Source organism: Saccopteryx bilineata, chromosome 7 (genome assembly GCF_036850765.1).
Source record: "Saccopteryx bilineata isolate mSacBil1 chromosome 7, mSacBil1_pri_phased_curated, whole genome shotgun sequence".
In the NCBI taxonomy this organism is placed as follows: domain Eukaryota; kingdom Metazoa; phylum Chordata; class Mammalia; order Chiroptera; family Emballonuridae; genus Saccopteryx; species Saccopteryx bilineata.
The window spans coordinates 65,931,829-65,947,859 of record NC_089496.1 but is presented as its reverse complement, the minus strand read 5'-3'; the positions used below and the strand labels follow the sequence as shown (position 1 = coordinate 65,947,859).

The 16,031-nt window shown below is 50.8% G+C and overlaps 1 long non-coding RNA gene across 1 annotated transcript in view; it reads left to right on the top strand.

Moving 5' to 3' along the window:
• LOC136311097 (uncharacterized) overlaps positions 1-13,048 on the top strand; it is a 39,858-nt gene extending 26,810 nt beyond the window's left edge. Inside the window, exon 4 of the long non-coding RNA XR_010726686.1 lies at positions 12,762-13,048. This is a non-coding gene — a long non-coding RNA (uncharacterized lncRNA). The remainder of the gene's footprint in view (positions 1-12,761) is intronic.
• The last annotated feature ends 2,983 nt before the right edge of the window (positions 13,049-16,031 follow it).

Below are 16,031 nucleotides of genomic sequence, written 5' to 3'. Positions count from 1 at the left end.
AACAGAGCAATCCTTAGCGCCTGGGGCCGACACTCTAATCAGTTGAGCCACTGGCTGTGGGAGGGGAAGAAGGGGAGAGAAGGGGGAAAGGGAGGGGTGGAGAAAAGCAGATGGGCTCTTCTCCTGTGTGCCCTGACTGGGAATCAAACCCAGGACGTCCATACGCCAGGCCAACACTCTATCCACTGAGCCACTGGCCAGGTCCAGAAAGTGAGTTTCAAAGTGTATTGAAAACCATTGTTTTGTCTCCAACAACTCATTAGTTACTTTAAGGTACTTGGATCTGAAAAGGCATTATGGGTGTGTGTGTGTGTGTGGGGCCAGGGGTTGTCAGTGTGTTGCCAGAGGCCCAGTGTGGGGAGGTGTGTGACCTGACGATCCCGAGGGAGGATGGCAGAAGCTGTAGTGTGTGGGCTCACAGCTCACAGCTGGGCAGAAGGACCACGGTGTCCTGTGCCAGACAGAAGGAGAACTCTGTGGCTACACGCTTGCTGGGCCATATGACTTTGACTTTGCTTCTCGGAGGACTGCGTCACTTCACTCTATAACTTCACTGTGCTGAGCACTAGTGTTCTCATCTGTAGAATGGGAAAGTGCCTGTCTGTTAGGGTGGCTGGCAGAATGAAGCGAGCTTGCACCTGACGAGTGGTGGTTGGGTGGGTACTGGCTGGAAGCAGGTGCTCTTAGAGTGAGGATCGTACCAGCTCAGGGTGCTGTCGGCTCTTCACTACTGGCTTTATTAAACTGATAAGAACAGATGCTACACATGATCTTAAGGCTGAGAAGCCATCTTCACTACTGGCTTGATGGTGGCTACTTCCTTGGTCCTGTGAAAGGGGTAGGCAGTGTTCCTGGGAGGATGGTCCTTCAGGTATAGGATGTTTCAGATGTCCTGGGGGCCCAAGGCTCACAGTCCACGGCCTCTGCCTCCATCCTCAACGGCTTCTTTCTCCCCCTCCCTCAGCCATGCCAGCCTCCATCCTCCCTGGGCCACATTAAGCTGGTTCTCGTCCCACGCTCTCTGAGCCCACGGCCCTCGCTGCCTGCAGTGCTCTGCCTCGGATCTGCGCACAGATTTCTGACTCATACTCAGGTTTCAGCCTGCCGCCTCCTGCCGGTGTCGTTCCAGATGACAGGGCTTAAAGTAGCCCCTCACCCCTGACACCCTTCCCCCCCCCCCATTTTATTGCATCACTGCTGTATTTTCTGTGTGACCCCTTCAGGAGACGCCTTGTTCATTTATCCCTTTGACTGCTTCCCTTGAGAGCTGGATCTTGTCTCTCTCGTTCATACCTTTTGTCTCCAATGAAAGAATGAAAGAATGAATGAATGAATGAAGGAAGGAAAGAATGTGGTAACGCGGGGGCTTGTCACGCCGCGGCTGTTGCACGATCCCAGCCGGTAGGAACGACTGGGATTGCTTCGCTCTGTGTGGCCGAGAGTCATGTGATTTCCCGAGTAAAAGAGAGCATTTGCTGACTCCTTGAAAATACTCCCTGTCTTAGCCAGGTTCACACACTTTCACCTTTCTGTGTCCTTAATTAAAAAAACTGAAATATCCTTTGCCCTGAAAGACGGTTGGATTAAATGCCATACTGTTAGCACATGCCCCCTTTGGAGTGAAACCCGCCAGGCTGTGATTAAATGCAAATTGGTGCTTAAGAATAATTAGCCTAGGGGGGGGTCTGTAAACCCAGCGAACACCCTCATCCAATTACTTCCTTACTGAGCTCATGGCTGCCTGGTCAATCACGCTTCTGTCTTTAGAAGGAGGGGCATCCAACCTCCTGGGTTTCTGACATTGATTTTAGATAGGGTCAAAATAAACAGCCATCGTTTGAGGTTTGTTGTTGTGTTTTTTTTTTTAATAGAGTTCTATTAAGGCAGATGGAGACGGACAAAGGCTTTGGGTCCGTGTGATCATTTCCCAGCAGCAACGAATGAGCTCTAGGTGCAAGTCAGCAGGATAAATTTTTTTCCGGCAAAAGGTGCTGTGTGGTCAGGGTCGCGGGATCCACAGAGTCCGTGAACCCGCCTTCTTCGGGCTTGTCATGAAAACCACTCTGATTCCTTAGCACGTGGCTTACCTGTCAGATTAACTGCTCAGCTCACCTGTTGTTTATGGTCCTCTATTGTAGTATTCTTAATAATATAGCCGAGTCTGCAAAGCCCCTCAGGGCCAGGCCCCCTGTGAGATGCTTTGCATGCTTTTTTTTTTTTTTTTTTTTTTTTTTTTTTTTTTTTTTTTTTTAATTCTTACAACCACCCTCTGAGAAAGGTACAGTTATCACTATTTTACATATGAGGAAACGGAGTGCCAGGGTGACAAAGCTAATGAACGGTCTTCTTACAAATCCGTGGCATTTGTCAAAAAAGTGTTGGACACCAGAATGTGGTTGTATCAGCATAAACTCCAAAAAGACTAATAAGACAGTTTCAGTGATTGCCTTGCTGTTGATCATTCAGTAGTATCTTTAAACATGAACAGTGTTTCTAATAGCATAGGCGCCAGGGCCTGCATGTTGCGTGGCTATTTCTTAAAGGGCCAGCCACACCACTCCCCTATCCCCTGGTGCTTGGCCAGGAAATTGCAGATGGATTGATTAAGATGGTGTTTCTGGGAGAGGGTGAGACGGCAGCTAGGTCAGGTAGTCAGGTATTAAATCGAGGTTTGGCATCCTAGGCTTTAGCATAAGGGAAACTTGTGTTTTTCCCCCAAACATTATGGAAGTAGTTGGCTGTATTGCTTAACTCTAAAAAATAATTGCATGATAAACTATCATCATGCCTTAACTCTTTTTGTAACTAGAACAGCTTCACTGAGGTGTGATTTATACACTATACAACTCATTTAGTTAAAGTGTGTAATTCACACCATGTGCTTTTAGCACTTTGCCTAATTGGGAACCGTTATAGAACCCTGTCATGACCCTAAGAAGACACCTGGTACCTAGTCTTTGCCATGTGACTTCTTTTATTCTGAAAAGTAATCACCACAAATGCCTTTTTTTGATGAGTGCGTGCGGCAGTTTTCCTACATTTTGTATGTGTGTGTGTGAGCTGATTAGAAACATGGGAAAATAGTAACTTGCCCAACACTCAAAAGTCGTCATAGAGGCAGAAATAAAGTCAACCCTCTGAAGCAAAGCCCATGTTCTCGGCTTAAAGGGACAACCCCCTTAATTCCATTTTCCTCAGACTGGGGAGCTGAGGGATTTTTAGAAAAATCTAAGGCTGTATATTTATTTCAAACATGTGGAACGCATTCTGGCAAACATCTCGATGAACTCTTTAAGGAAGTTGGGCGGTATGCTGAACAGGAGTTGTAAGCAGTCAGCAGTAAGGCTGATTGGCCATAATTTAAACACATTTTAAATACTCTTTCTCCTCTTAAAGAGACAAGTCCAGTGACTTCCCTTGGAGGCCAGCAGGATGACTGCCTGGTATTGCGAACAGCAAAATCGCGGAAGAAAAGGAACCATTTTGCTCACAAGCAGAATGGAATGTCAGCTTGTGACCTGGAGCCTCTGGGGATAATTTGCTTCCTCTGTAAGCAGAGGACACCAATTTCCTTCCCAGGAGGGTCAGGGGCAGGAGGTGTAGGGTTACCATGGAGTCTAGATTCCAAGAAGGAGTTTGAAATGTAATTGCCCTGCTGGTTTTGTTTAGTGGTGAGGTTACTCTCAGACATAGGCGATGATGAGTAAATAATAGCTGGACTGGTCATGGGTTGACCCATGTAGAGAAAGATGAACTTCTTTTTTTATTTTCCTCTTTCATACGGGAAGGCGGTCATGATGGCTGTCATTTGTTCCAGGAGCGTTGGCCACCAGTGGTCCAGTGAATGGGGCAAGGATTCGTAGGTCAGTCCCTTTTTCTGAATCCTGCGACAGAAGTCGGAGTTGAGCATCAAAACCTCCGACCCTCTGTGACTCTGCAGCCTGGTAAATGGGTTTGCGAGCTTCCCCTCTGGCCCTGGGGTGGAAGGCTGCTGACTCATATTCAGTGATGGAATTGGGCTCCTGGTTCACAAGAGCCCTGTTGACTTTGCAGCTGTGAAAAGGACTGTAGGAGAAAGCCTGAAGCAATGGATATTTCCCTAATGTGAGCCAGGCTGAAGGGGCCCTGTGGGGCCAGCTCAGAACACCCGTACACATCTTGCAGAATGTTTAGCGATTGCCTGTCTGTACTTCTTTCTAGTACAGAGAGAGCAGGAACCTCCATGACCCCTTACACGGATTCTTCACCTGAACTTGAACCCACATCGAAAGACTTGAAAGTCTTCATAAAAACACCTTTCCCAGCCTCAAAATAGAAATGCAGATTTTTGAAAGCCAGACTTTTTTTTTTTTCCTTTAATGAATTCTTCTGGGAAAACAACTCTTGTCAAAATAAATGTCTCTGTTTGAGGCATCTAGAAGTTTATAGAGCACTGCGGTATTTTACCATCTCCAAAAGGTCAAAAGACTCTGTCTTAGAAATTAGACTTCTGTTCATGCTTATTGGTCCAGTCGAAGGTGAACACCTTGAATTTTTGAAGAGACTCTGAAATTTCAAAGTATTCTTACTGTCTGTATTCAAGAACACCTGCATTTACCCAAATCCTCGTATTTCTTTATTTGGTCTCTCATTCTGATTTAAAAATAAAGTTAAAAAAATTACCACCTTACTGTTACCTTAATAACGGAGACATTTCAGTTTTATAAAATCTACATAATCAATTTCAGGATTTATTTTGATCAGCAAACAGCCCTTATGGTGAATGAGGGCAGCTTGGTAAGAACAATACCAAGAATAATATCCATTGGAACATTTCTGCCCATCATAGACGCAGAAATGTCTATAATAACAGACAATAAAGAATCATACCAGTCCCGCTCTGTTCACAGTGCCATTTTGAATAGCAAAGGATGTCAAAGGTGTTAGACTATTGTCAGTGTTTTCGTCAGTCTGCTACAACCCTTTATACTGTGAAAGAACACCATGTTCAAGGTGTTCGGTGTTCTGCTACCTGGGATTTTAGGAATCTTGAGCATTTTGAAAGAATAGCCCCTGTGTGATGTCTTCTGAGAGGTCTTTGAGGACATAGCCAAAATATTTCGATAGCTGGTCCAGTCCGGTTTTTATCTTTTATTTGCTGTTGTAATAGATGTGAAAGGGACCCCCCCCCCCCCCCCCCCCCCCCCCCCCCGTGCATGCATGACGTGTTGTTGGTTGTTAGCGAGATGCAAGCGCACTTACCCCGTGCAGCTGTGGTGGGCTGCTCAGGCACTGAGCTCTGATAGAGCAGGACTTCTGAGTGCCAGTCAGTTGCAGGAACTGCCTCCAGAGAGGGTCTCCCAAGCCACCCTGTACTTGTGGACAGCACCCAGCTGAGCCCAGGTCAGCCCTCTGGACCTGAAGCCCGTTAGAGGAGGGACTGTCATGATACCGACTTGTCTCTAGCCCGGGGTCCCACCTTTGTCTCTGTTTGTTGTTTTCTCAGATTTCCTCCTCATTAGCATATTCAACCAACCATCCTCTGCCCAAGTTTTCTTGAGGAGCGAGTAGCACACGGGTCAGAAACTAGTTCCTTGGTGAACGAATTTGACACACTGCAAGTTTTTCTGTCCCCTTAGACGGACACCCCCCCCCCCCCCCCCCGACAATGTACACACTGAGATTGTGAGGGGAACTTGGCACATCTGGGATGATTAGCTCAAACTGGGACCGTCACACACGGCTACCGGGGGGAGTTGGTGGGCACTACGGCTTTGGAGATAACCAATTGGTGGTACCTACTAAAACTGGATATATTTGTATCCTTGATGATAGTTCTACTGTCAGGTATATACCTAAGAGAGGTGTGTGCGTCTATGACGGGCAGAAATGTTCCAATGGACATTATACATGATATCTCTAATGGAAAACAACCCAAGTATCCATTGCTGGTAGAATGGACAAAAAAATTGTGGTCTGTGCGTATAATGGACTCCACCACAAGGATAAAAATAACACGCTATTGTGTCTCGCAGAGACATAGATGAATGTCACAGATGTGAAAATGAGTCAGAGAGTCCGGGCACAAAAGCCTATACATACTCGGCATGATTCTGCTATATCTATACCAAGTTCAGGAACAGGCAAAACTCATCACGGGTGGGGTGGGACTAAGAACGGTGGTCACTTCTGGGGCGGGGGTACTCACTGGGACAGGCACGGCGGGCCCTGTGGGTGTGGGAACGTCCTGTGTCATGATTTGGGTGTAGCACTTACTTGGTTTATACTTCTGAAAAATATGGATTGAGCTTCCAATGAAAAGTAAGAAGGGCTCTGCCTCACTGACAGTGTTCGTGCAGTGGCTTGGAGTTCCAGCCTGTTCGGACTGCACCGGGAAAAGGAGGGAATGGGACAGTTTCTCCAGAAAGAGTGAAAGCATGTGCCAACTTTGGGTTTGTATCTGACCCAGTAATTCAGATTGAGTTCCTGAATGACTTCTGTCCTTGTCCTGGGTGTTCCCGATGAGCTCTCCTCATCCCCAAGGTACTTCGTGCTCCGCCCAGTGCTCCTGGTCTGTCCAGGAGCAATGCCCTGGGCGGACAGATCGTCCTCGCTGTCCCTGCCCATCCTGGTGTGACTCCCTACCCACTTGTGTGCTGGGCTCAGGGACTGGCGCTCCCACGGGCAGGGGGCGTTCCTTGCTTTTTGTTTCTCTAGGGCCTGGCACACAGAACTGGTTCCATGAGAAACGGTTGGAGCTGTGAATCCCTTCTGGTTCCGAGTCTCCACCTTTGCCACACAGTTTTGTGGTTAGCAGCTGTAAAATAAAAGGAGGAAAATACGTAAATTGGTCAGCACAAGCACGCCTCCCCACGAACATGGTCCATCTGCTCCTAACTATTCTCCGTGCCCTGCATTTCACCCTATTTTGATCAATCTATCCAAATATATTTAAAAGATATGGAGAAAAGACACTGAACAGAAGGAACTTGGAATATCTTTGACTCCAAGGAAAATCTCTTTAGTTTTTCAAGTCTAAGAGGATGGCATCGATTCTGTTTTTTTTTTTTCTAGGAACCCAAACAGTCTTTTGTCTGTCCTCCTAATGACGGAAGTCGATGGTACCTGTCAGAGCACCTCTGGCACCCACTGAAAGGTGCACCCTGTTGACCTGTGCAGTAGCTTGCGCTGCCCAACTAACCCTGTCTAGAGTGGAAGAAGCCAGATGTCCCGGCAGAGGTCGAAGCCTGGCTCTGATCTTGGATGGTGCTTGTCGTTTGCGGGTGTCTTTCTGTGCCCATCGAACTCCGCTCTCACCCTCAGCTTGGCTGTGACCTCTCACCCCAGATGTGATGATACGCTGGCTCCCCTCGGCATGGGTTTCAGGAGGGGGGGGGGTGAGCCTGCCTTCTCTCTGGCCTCCTGGGCCGCGTACGCTCATTCATACCTGACTCACTGGCCTTGATCGGGAAAGTGTGCCTCTTCCATTGGATTCCCCTAATGAGAGTTGAGCCTACGGATTTACCTCAAACGCACCTGCCCGACTTAGAGGAAATTGGGCCCGATCTTGTGGAAGCAAGGAGGGAGGGTTATTGATCCGTCATCGGGAGTGGCTCAGCAGGCAGGCTTGGGTTGCTTCAGAGGGCCGTTTGGCATTTGGGGTTTTTGGGTTTTTTTTTTTTAAGGTTTTATTTTTATTTTTTTATTTATCCATTTTTAGAGAGGAGAGAGAGAGAAGGGGGGAGGAGCTGGAAGCATCAACTCCCATATGTGCCTTGACCAGGCAAGCCCAGGGTTTCGAACTGGCGACCTCAGCATTTCCAGGTCGATGCTTTATCCACTGCGCCACCACAGGTCAGGCCCGTGTGGCATTTAGGAATGTAGTGCTTATTTATTTTAGTTTATCTTTGGAGCTGCAGGAGTTGCTGCTCTCTGCAACGAGTTAATTTTATGCATTGTGGGGATCGAAAACAGTGGCTTCTTTATGTTCATGTAACTCTCAGTGTGGGTGCTTCCAGTAGTACAGGATGATGCTGTCGGTTGAATTGTGTCCCCCTTCCAAAAAAATGGAGGCATCCTCATCCTTAGTACCCTGAAGGTAACCCTATTTGGAGACAAGGGATATGAAAAGGTAATTGAGTTAAAGTCGTTAGGGTAGGCCCTAATGCAGTATTCCTGGTGTCCTCACTAGAAGGGGTCTCAAACCCTGAGACGGACACAGGGAGAGGATGGTGCGAGGAGGGAGAGAGAGAAGGTGGCCGTCCCCAAGACGGGCAGGGAGGCCCCGGGAAGAGCCGCCCTGCCGACACGGTGACTTCAGCCTTCCAGCTTCCATGGCTGGGAGCAAATACCTCTCTGTGGTCTAAGCCACCCAGTCTGTGACATTGTGTCAGGGCGGCCCAAGAAAACTAACACGAAGGCCTATATGAACGATGGTTGATTGTAGCACCTAAAGAAGGCTTGTGACTACTTATTTTTATTGATAACTTTGGTATAAAGTCTTCAAAAAGAAAGAGGTGAAGGGGGTGAGAGGAACTTGAAGGCGCCGACTGTTTTATACGCAGGAGGCATGATCTCTGCGGGGAAGATCAATGAGCCAAAGCCAGCCCCAGCGAAGCCAACGCCACCTTGAGTAAAGAGAATGACTCAGGGGACAGTCATCCCTCCCCACGGGCTGCTGGGGACGGGCACTGTGAGTCGTCCGTCTCCACCGGTGGGTTTGCTGAGCCCGAGGCCATGTCAGCACCTCCTGTCTTCCTTTCTTAGCGGTCATGGGAATTTATCCTCCTTTTCACAGTCAATTGGAAAATAACAGTTGCAAAGGCATTTTGGGGCGTACACACGGCGGGGGGGGGGGAGGGTGTTGGGCTGCCTTTGCTTGGGTTGCAAATGCATCAAAGGGATCAGGACTCACAAAGAAAACCCATGCAGCCTAGCCTTCATTCTTCAACAAAGGCTTCCTGAGAGCCTGCTCTGTTCCAGGTGCCGACTGGGTGTGCGGGGGCCAATGCACGGTTGACTACAAAACACACAGTCCCTGCCTGCACGGCCCTCGGAGCCATTGTTTAAGAAGCAAGCTTAGACCTGAGCTGCACAGGGAAATGGCTCGGATTCCTGGAGGTGGGCAAAGACAATGTCTTTGTTATTCGAGCGGCGGTTGGCTAGGGGAGGAGATAGGAGGGTAAGAACCAGGCAGGTTTAGGGAGCTGGCAGGACAAAAGCCCCCACGAAAAGCCCCCCGACCCAAGACCCAAACTAGAGCTCTTCGGAAACTCTGGAGAGCCGCTGTCAGCCCCCTCCTGGTCTCCTGCTGCGGTGAGCTCAGCTCAGAAAGGAAGGGGCCGGGCTTCGAATAGCAAGGTGTTTCCATTGCTGGTTCCTCCCTGAACCAGACGAGGAGACGAGACCCGTGAGCCCCGAGAGCAGAGAGAAAGCGAGGGTCTCCCTGATCAGTCAACCTCGTGCGTCTATTTCCAGATTGTTCTCGTCTTCTTTACCTTGAAGAAAATTAATTTTCTGGAAGTGCTTCTCCCCCTCAGCAGCAACTTGACTTGACATAAAGACCAGCCTTTAAACGTGTGTGGCCGCCTGTGCACTTTCAGGGTATCACATGGAGTTGGGACGGGATCTCGTAGGTACTTGTGAGATCCAGGAGAGCCTGACTGGGCGTCGCTGCGTGTTCCTGGGGAGCCCCAAGTGGCGACTCTCAGCGGCGACGGAGAGAGCCCACCACATGGTTGGGCGATAAGCACGCAGCTGCCCTCAGGTTCCTCCTGCTCCCAGACGGGGTACCCGCCCTTGCAGGGGTTTCTGGGAGGCCCCACAGCTCTCGGGAACTTTGGGAAGGCAGGAGACGGGCGGGCGGCGCCCGCACCCCCACCCCCACCCCCACTGCCGGGACCGGGTTTTTGCTGCGCGGTCACACAGGGTCCGCCTCCTCCTTCCTCGGCGCTGCCGGGCCCTCCCGCCCGCACGTTTGTGCTTTCCAGCAGTCCACCTTCGCTCGCTCGTGCCCAGCGGCCTGACCTCGCCCTTGAAGCTGAAAGAATCCCCACCCTGTGAAATGAATGAAACGAGGCCATTAGACTGACATGGTGGCTTACACAAGCAAACCAAACTCTACCCCTGTAAACGCCTCAGAGTCACACAAAGACAGTGCTGCAAATCATCAATCACGGCCAATTAGTCTTGAGGCTCTCGCCAACCAAATAATTTCCTACCTCTGCTTCCGAACCTTCTGCGTGCGAGCCTTCCTCTGGCTCCTGTCTGGGGAGCGCCCCTAAGCTTTCACCCCGCTTTTGTGGTTGCCCAGTTGGAATTTAATTTTTGCTCAAAACAAAACAACTCAATATTTTTCACGTGCCTCCGTTTATCTTTCAACACCCCCTACTTGTAACTTTCACATTGGGAATGAGAGAGTTGCAGAATGTCACAGCGGATGGAACCTCCGACAGAAGAGGAACTATTTTTTTTTTTTAGTTTTAGAGAAGCTTTTCGTTACTTACCTGTTGAGAAATTAAAATGACCTGTAAAGGTGACGGAAACCAGGGCACTGTTAAACCCGAGCAAGGAAACTATATAACTGCCTTGAGTTTTCGCTCACTTGAGAGTCGTGGGGGGCTTGTTGCGTGCCCAGCTCTGGACAAGGCGTGGAGGTGAATAAGACCGTTCCCGACCCGAGACCTTAACCATTTAGTGGGGAAGCTACACGTCCAAGCTGCTATATAACACAGTGTAGCGTGTAGCGTGGCGGGTGTCCCAAGGTGCAGGAAGGCCCTCTGTGGGGACGTAGCAACAAGCAGGGATCTGGAGAGGAGTTGGTGTTGGAGTTTCAGTGTGGGGAAGCCGGCAGCTGTTGAGAAAGGAGTTTCAGGCAGGGAAGAGCAGAGAAAATGTTTGGAGACCGAGAGAGCATCATGGTCCAGCCCAGTGCAGGGTGTGTGTGAGAGGGAGTGTGGCCTGCAGGGAGTTGGACATTATAGTTTATAAAACTGGGAAACGTGCTTCAGTGAGAAGTGGCAACACCCTGTTTAGCTTAATCTGCTAGAAGGCTAACGTAGTCATAGGCTCAATAATTGTACGTTGCAGGAATCCGTGGTGCGTGGTGTCCTCCCAGCCCCTTATGCCTCAGTCCTCCGGACTCAGGTTTGGGAGGAATCTCCCCAAGGCACTGCCAGACAGGTGCTGGGGGAGGGGCGGTGCTTGTGTGCTTCCGCTTTAAGATAGGCCCAGTGGGAGCCAGCTGGGTAACCAGAGAGGCTTGTCAGTCTACCCTAGAAGACGAGTCTGGTTGGTTAGTAGGAGGAACCAACGCCAGCCTGCGAAGTTTTAAAGAAGCTGATTGGTTGGCTTGAAGGAAAGCGGGTCCTCCCCAGGCTCAAAGTACAAACATGGTCTTACAGAGACCTGGCACTTTCCGCCCTTCTCTCTGCCTTCCTGCTGAGAGGAACAACGTGCTAGCTGTGTTCGTAGCCATACTGCCCTGGCTGGCAGCCAGCTGGCCTCCCGAGGACAGGCTTCGAACATGGGCTAAACCACCGCACAGACTATCTGGACTTCAGTCTTTAAACTGGGCTTACTGAAGACAAGACTGGACTTTTTCCTTGGTGGGACAGATGGAAACGAGACATTGAATACCTGCGAACAACCTTCTACTTCAACCCCCCGAATACATCTCACTACAATAGCCTAAGCTTCTCCAAATGTGAGTCATTTGGAACTTCTTTCTCTTGACACTGTGATCGAAACGCATCAGACCCAATACCAGTTTGGAGTTGAGCACACAGGCGTTCATTCATAAGCAGGAGGGAGAATCACATGGTCAGGTTGTGTCTCAGGAAAAGCCTGCTGCTTGCCAGGTGGAGGTGGATTGGAATATGATGCGTCTGAAGGCAGGGAGGCAGGAAGGGGCTGCAAAGGTCCAGTCCAGTCTCAGCAGTGCAGATGTGACCAATCACTGTGACCTCCACGGGATCCTCATCCCTTCAAGTCACACAAAGAACATCTGGAGACATCGTCAACTTAGTGAGAGACTGACCAGAGCAATTGCTTGGGAAGCAAACTGGTGGCTTTGCAGGGTTCTGGCTCAGAGAAAACAGTCTTATTACTGCATCGCTGGGGACACAGCAGTGAATGGAACGGACCAAAAAAGTGGCGTTTCTGAAGAAGCTTACATTCTAGTAAACGAGTAACCCGCATCGGATGCTCCTGACAATGAACGGTGGTGCTGGCCACAAATAATCAGGAGAAGACAGCAGGGAGCGTTGGGGTGAAGACGGCTTGCAATTTCCAGCAGGCACCAGTACAGCTTGAAGGAGGTGGTATTCTGACAGATTCGATCCCCGAGGACCTCCGCCTGAAGGGTCAAGTTGTCTAAAAAGAGTCCTCCTGAGACCCAGCGGGATTTGCAGAGGTTCTCTGGGCCCCGATGGTGCCTCTGGCATGGGTGGTGGGCACATCGACCGTGGATGACCGGCCTCTGGTGGCCGCGCTGGAAGGAGGTTCTAACAAACTCTCTCCCTCAGCTCGAAGACTCAAGACAGCTCACCACTCCATCCTCCCCCGGTGCCCCTAATTTATTTGCTCAAATAAAAAAAATTTCAGCTTAGATGTAGCACCTGTTTTCCAGTGAGGCCCATGTTTCTTACTCAATTACCCAGCTGGTTTGACTTATCGGGACACAAGCAGGTCACTTGACTGGCCCAGGGCCACACGGTGCAAAAGGGTTCAGCCAAACGTGAACCCAAACTCATTATTGGTTTTTTTTTTTTTTTTTTTTTCAGTTGCAAAGTTGCTGGGCGCTCAGGAGTTGTGGCAGATGGGATGCTAATCACATTCACCGAGAACTCGACAAGAGGTGGGGTGCAGAACCATGCATCTGGCTAACGGACCGCGTGTGAACCGGTTTCCCTAGTGAGGAACACAAAGCGGGGGGGAGGGTGTCCCCCTTACTTAAAAGGCAGCTTTGTCCATGGCTTTAAGGCTCCCCCGATTGGACGCAGCAGCATTTGAGGTTGGCGTCTTCCTCAAAGCCCCCAACCCAGGGTCTCGGCCTCGCCTGATGATACGATCTTTTCTCTTCCCACCCCTTCTTCTTCTTTTTTTTTCATTTTTTTCGAAGCTGGAAACGGGGAGGCAGTTAGACAGATTGCCGCATGCGCCCGACCGGGATCCACCCAGCATGCCCACCAGGGGGCAATGTTCTGCCCCTCTGGGGCGTCGCTTTGTTGCATACAGAGCCATTCTAGCGCCTGAGGCAGAGGCCACAGAGCCATCCTCAGCGCCCGGGCCATCTTTGCTCCAATGGAGCCTTGGCTGCGGGAGGGGAAGAGAGAGACAGAGAGGAAGGAGAGGGGGAGGGGTGGAGAAGCAGATGGGTGCTTCTCCTGTGTGCCCTGGCCGGGAATCGAACCCGGGACTCCTGCACGCCAGGCCGATGCTCTGCTGCTGAGCCAACCAGCCAGGACCCCCACCCCTTCTTCTCATCCCCTCCCCCCTCAGCCATTTACTGCGGCATGGGGGGACTTCTGGGTACAAATTGTGTGTGGTTGCGGGTGAGATCTCAGGGAGAAGGAGAGCGAGGCTGAAGTGGACACGGGTGTAGAAAATTTGAAAAGGACCCCCTTGGGCATTCTCATTTGTGACTCTACGTTTTGCATTAACCTTCGGATTAGATTTTTCAAGCGAATAACATGTAGCTTTAATTCTCTAAACCTTTGATTTTTTTCCTATCGTTTGAAGCCACAGAAGCCTATTTTCAAATGAAGATGAATGCAAATTCTTGGTGTGGTTTTCCTGGTAGTTTTGTTGAATCGCCACCCATTCGGTTTCTCCATTCCTCCCCTGCCCATCAGGCAGCGCCCCTTGGTGACCCGGGGCCCCGTGGGACGTCAGGCAGAGGTCTCAGCTCCCTGAGACCTCTGGTGCTCTCCTCTGTCATTTGGGCACAAGTCTAGTGCCTCACGGGACCCATGACGTTAAGTTTCATGAGGTAGTGCATATGATGTGCGCCGTCTTCTCCACCACCAGGCAGGTCCCCACACCAGCCAGGTGTCCGCCTCAGTTCCAGTGCTGCCTTCCCGGAGGTGGCGTCCCACAGGTAGGTGAAGGAAGGGCTTCGTCCTACAAGACTGCCCACCTCTTTTCCCCTTCAGATGCCAGTTGCATAACCACGTTGTCACCTAAGCTTCTGACCCGCTGGCTGTCGCTCAGAGGTTCCCATGACCTCCTCCTTGGGTTCAGTTCACGTGCTAGAGCTGCTCGCAGAGCTGACGGAAGCACTTCACTCCCTAGGTTACGGGTTCACTGTTGCTCGGGGAGAGATGTGCAGGGCGAGGGTGGGGCAGGACACGGGGGGGGGGGACCCTGCTCCTGTCCGTCACACTGGGCTCGCACCTCCCACGTGGCCATCGGCCAGAAGCTCTCCGAAGCCTGTGTCCTTTTGGGGTTTTACGGAGGCTTCATTATAAAGTGTGATGGATGAACTCACTGGCCGTTGGTGAGTGAACTCAGTCTCCAGCCATCATCTCTCCCTAGGTTGAGGGGCGGGACCGCATAGGGACCTGGGTTAGCCGTTAGTTTATTCATTTTTTTAGAGAGGAGAGGGAGAGACAGGGAGAGATAGGAGAGACAGAGAGAGAAGGGGGGGAGGAGGAGGTGGAAGCATCAACTTCCATATGTGCCTTGACCAGGCAAGCCCAGGGTTTCGAACCGGCGACCTCAGCATTTCTAGGTTGACACTTTATCCACTGCGCCACCACAGGTCAGTTTTTTTTTTTTTTTTTTTTTTTTTTTTACATTTCTGAAGCTGGAAACAGGGAGAGACAGTCAGACAGACTCCCGCATGCGCCCGACCGGGATCCACCCGGCACGCCCACCATGGGGCGACGCTCTGCCCACCAGGGGGCAATGCTCTGCCCATCCTGGGCGTCGCCATGTTGCGACCAGAGCCACTCTAGCGCCTGGGGCGGAGGCCACAGAGCCATCCCCAGCGCCCGGGCCATCTTTGCTCCAATGGAGCCTTGGCTGCGGGAGGGGAAGAGAGAGACAGAGAGGAAGGCGCGGCGGAGGGGTGGAGAAGCAAATGGGCGCTTCTCCTGTGTGCCCTGGCCGGGAATCGAACCCGGGTCCTCCGCACGCTAGGCCGATGCTCTACCGCTGAGCCAACCGGCCAGGGCCCAGGTCAGTTTTTTTTTAAAATAAATTTATTTATTCATTTTTTTAGAGAGGAGAGGGAGAGACAGAGAGCGAGAAGGGGGGGGGAGGAGCTGGAAGCATCAACTCCCATATGTGCCTTGACCAGGCCAGCCCAGGGTTTCGAACCGGCGACCTCAGCATTTCCAGGTCGACGCTTTATCCATTGCGCCACCACAGGTCAGGCTGTTTTAGCCGTTAGAAACAGACAAGCAGCTCAGCACCACAGTGGCTCCTTTTGCATAAGATTTGGAGGCCAAAGGAATATAAATGCATGCCACCCTTCTGCAGGCCACATGATGTAGTGGAAAAAAAGCCAGGCAGGCCGGGTTGGAAACCCTAGCCTTTCCTGAGTAGCAACCCTGGGAGCATTGCTTAACCTCCCTCAGCCTCCTTTCCCGAACTTACGAAATAAGGAGAATAGAGCTGTTGGGAGAATTCTACGAGAAAAGACATGCAAAGTGCTAATCGTCTAGACTGGCCTTCAGCAGAGACTCCAGTAAACATTAATTTTGTTGTTCTTCCACATGCTTCTTCCCACGTCTTCTCTGTAGGCTTCACACTGCCCCCAAGCCAGCATGTCCGCTGGACTCACTAGACTCAGAGTGGTGACGGATGGTGCTGGGTTTGGGGGGCCCCGCCTGGCACGGCCTTAGCCTGGAAGCTTTTCTGCCATGATCACTGTCAGCGGCTTTCAGCGGGGTCTGCCTGGGAGACACTTCATTTGAGGACAAGAGCGCTTCAAAGAAGGACACCGTGCATTGCACACGGACGGGGCTGACAGCCGCGGCTGCCAAGGGCCAAGCTGCACGCAGCCGGCCGCCTTGTTCTTTCAGAAGCCCTCTGAGCCCCTGGGGTAC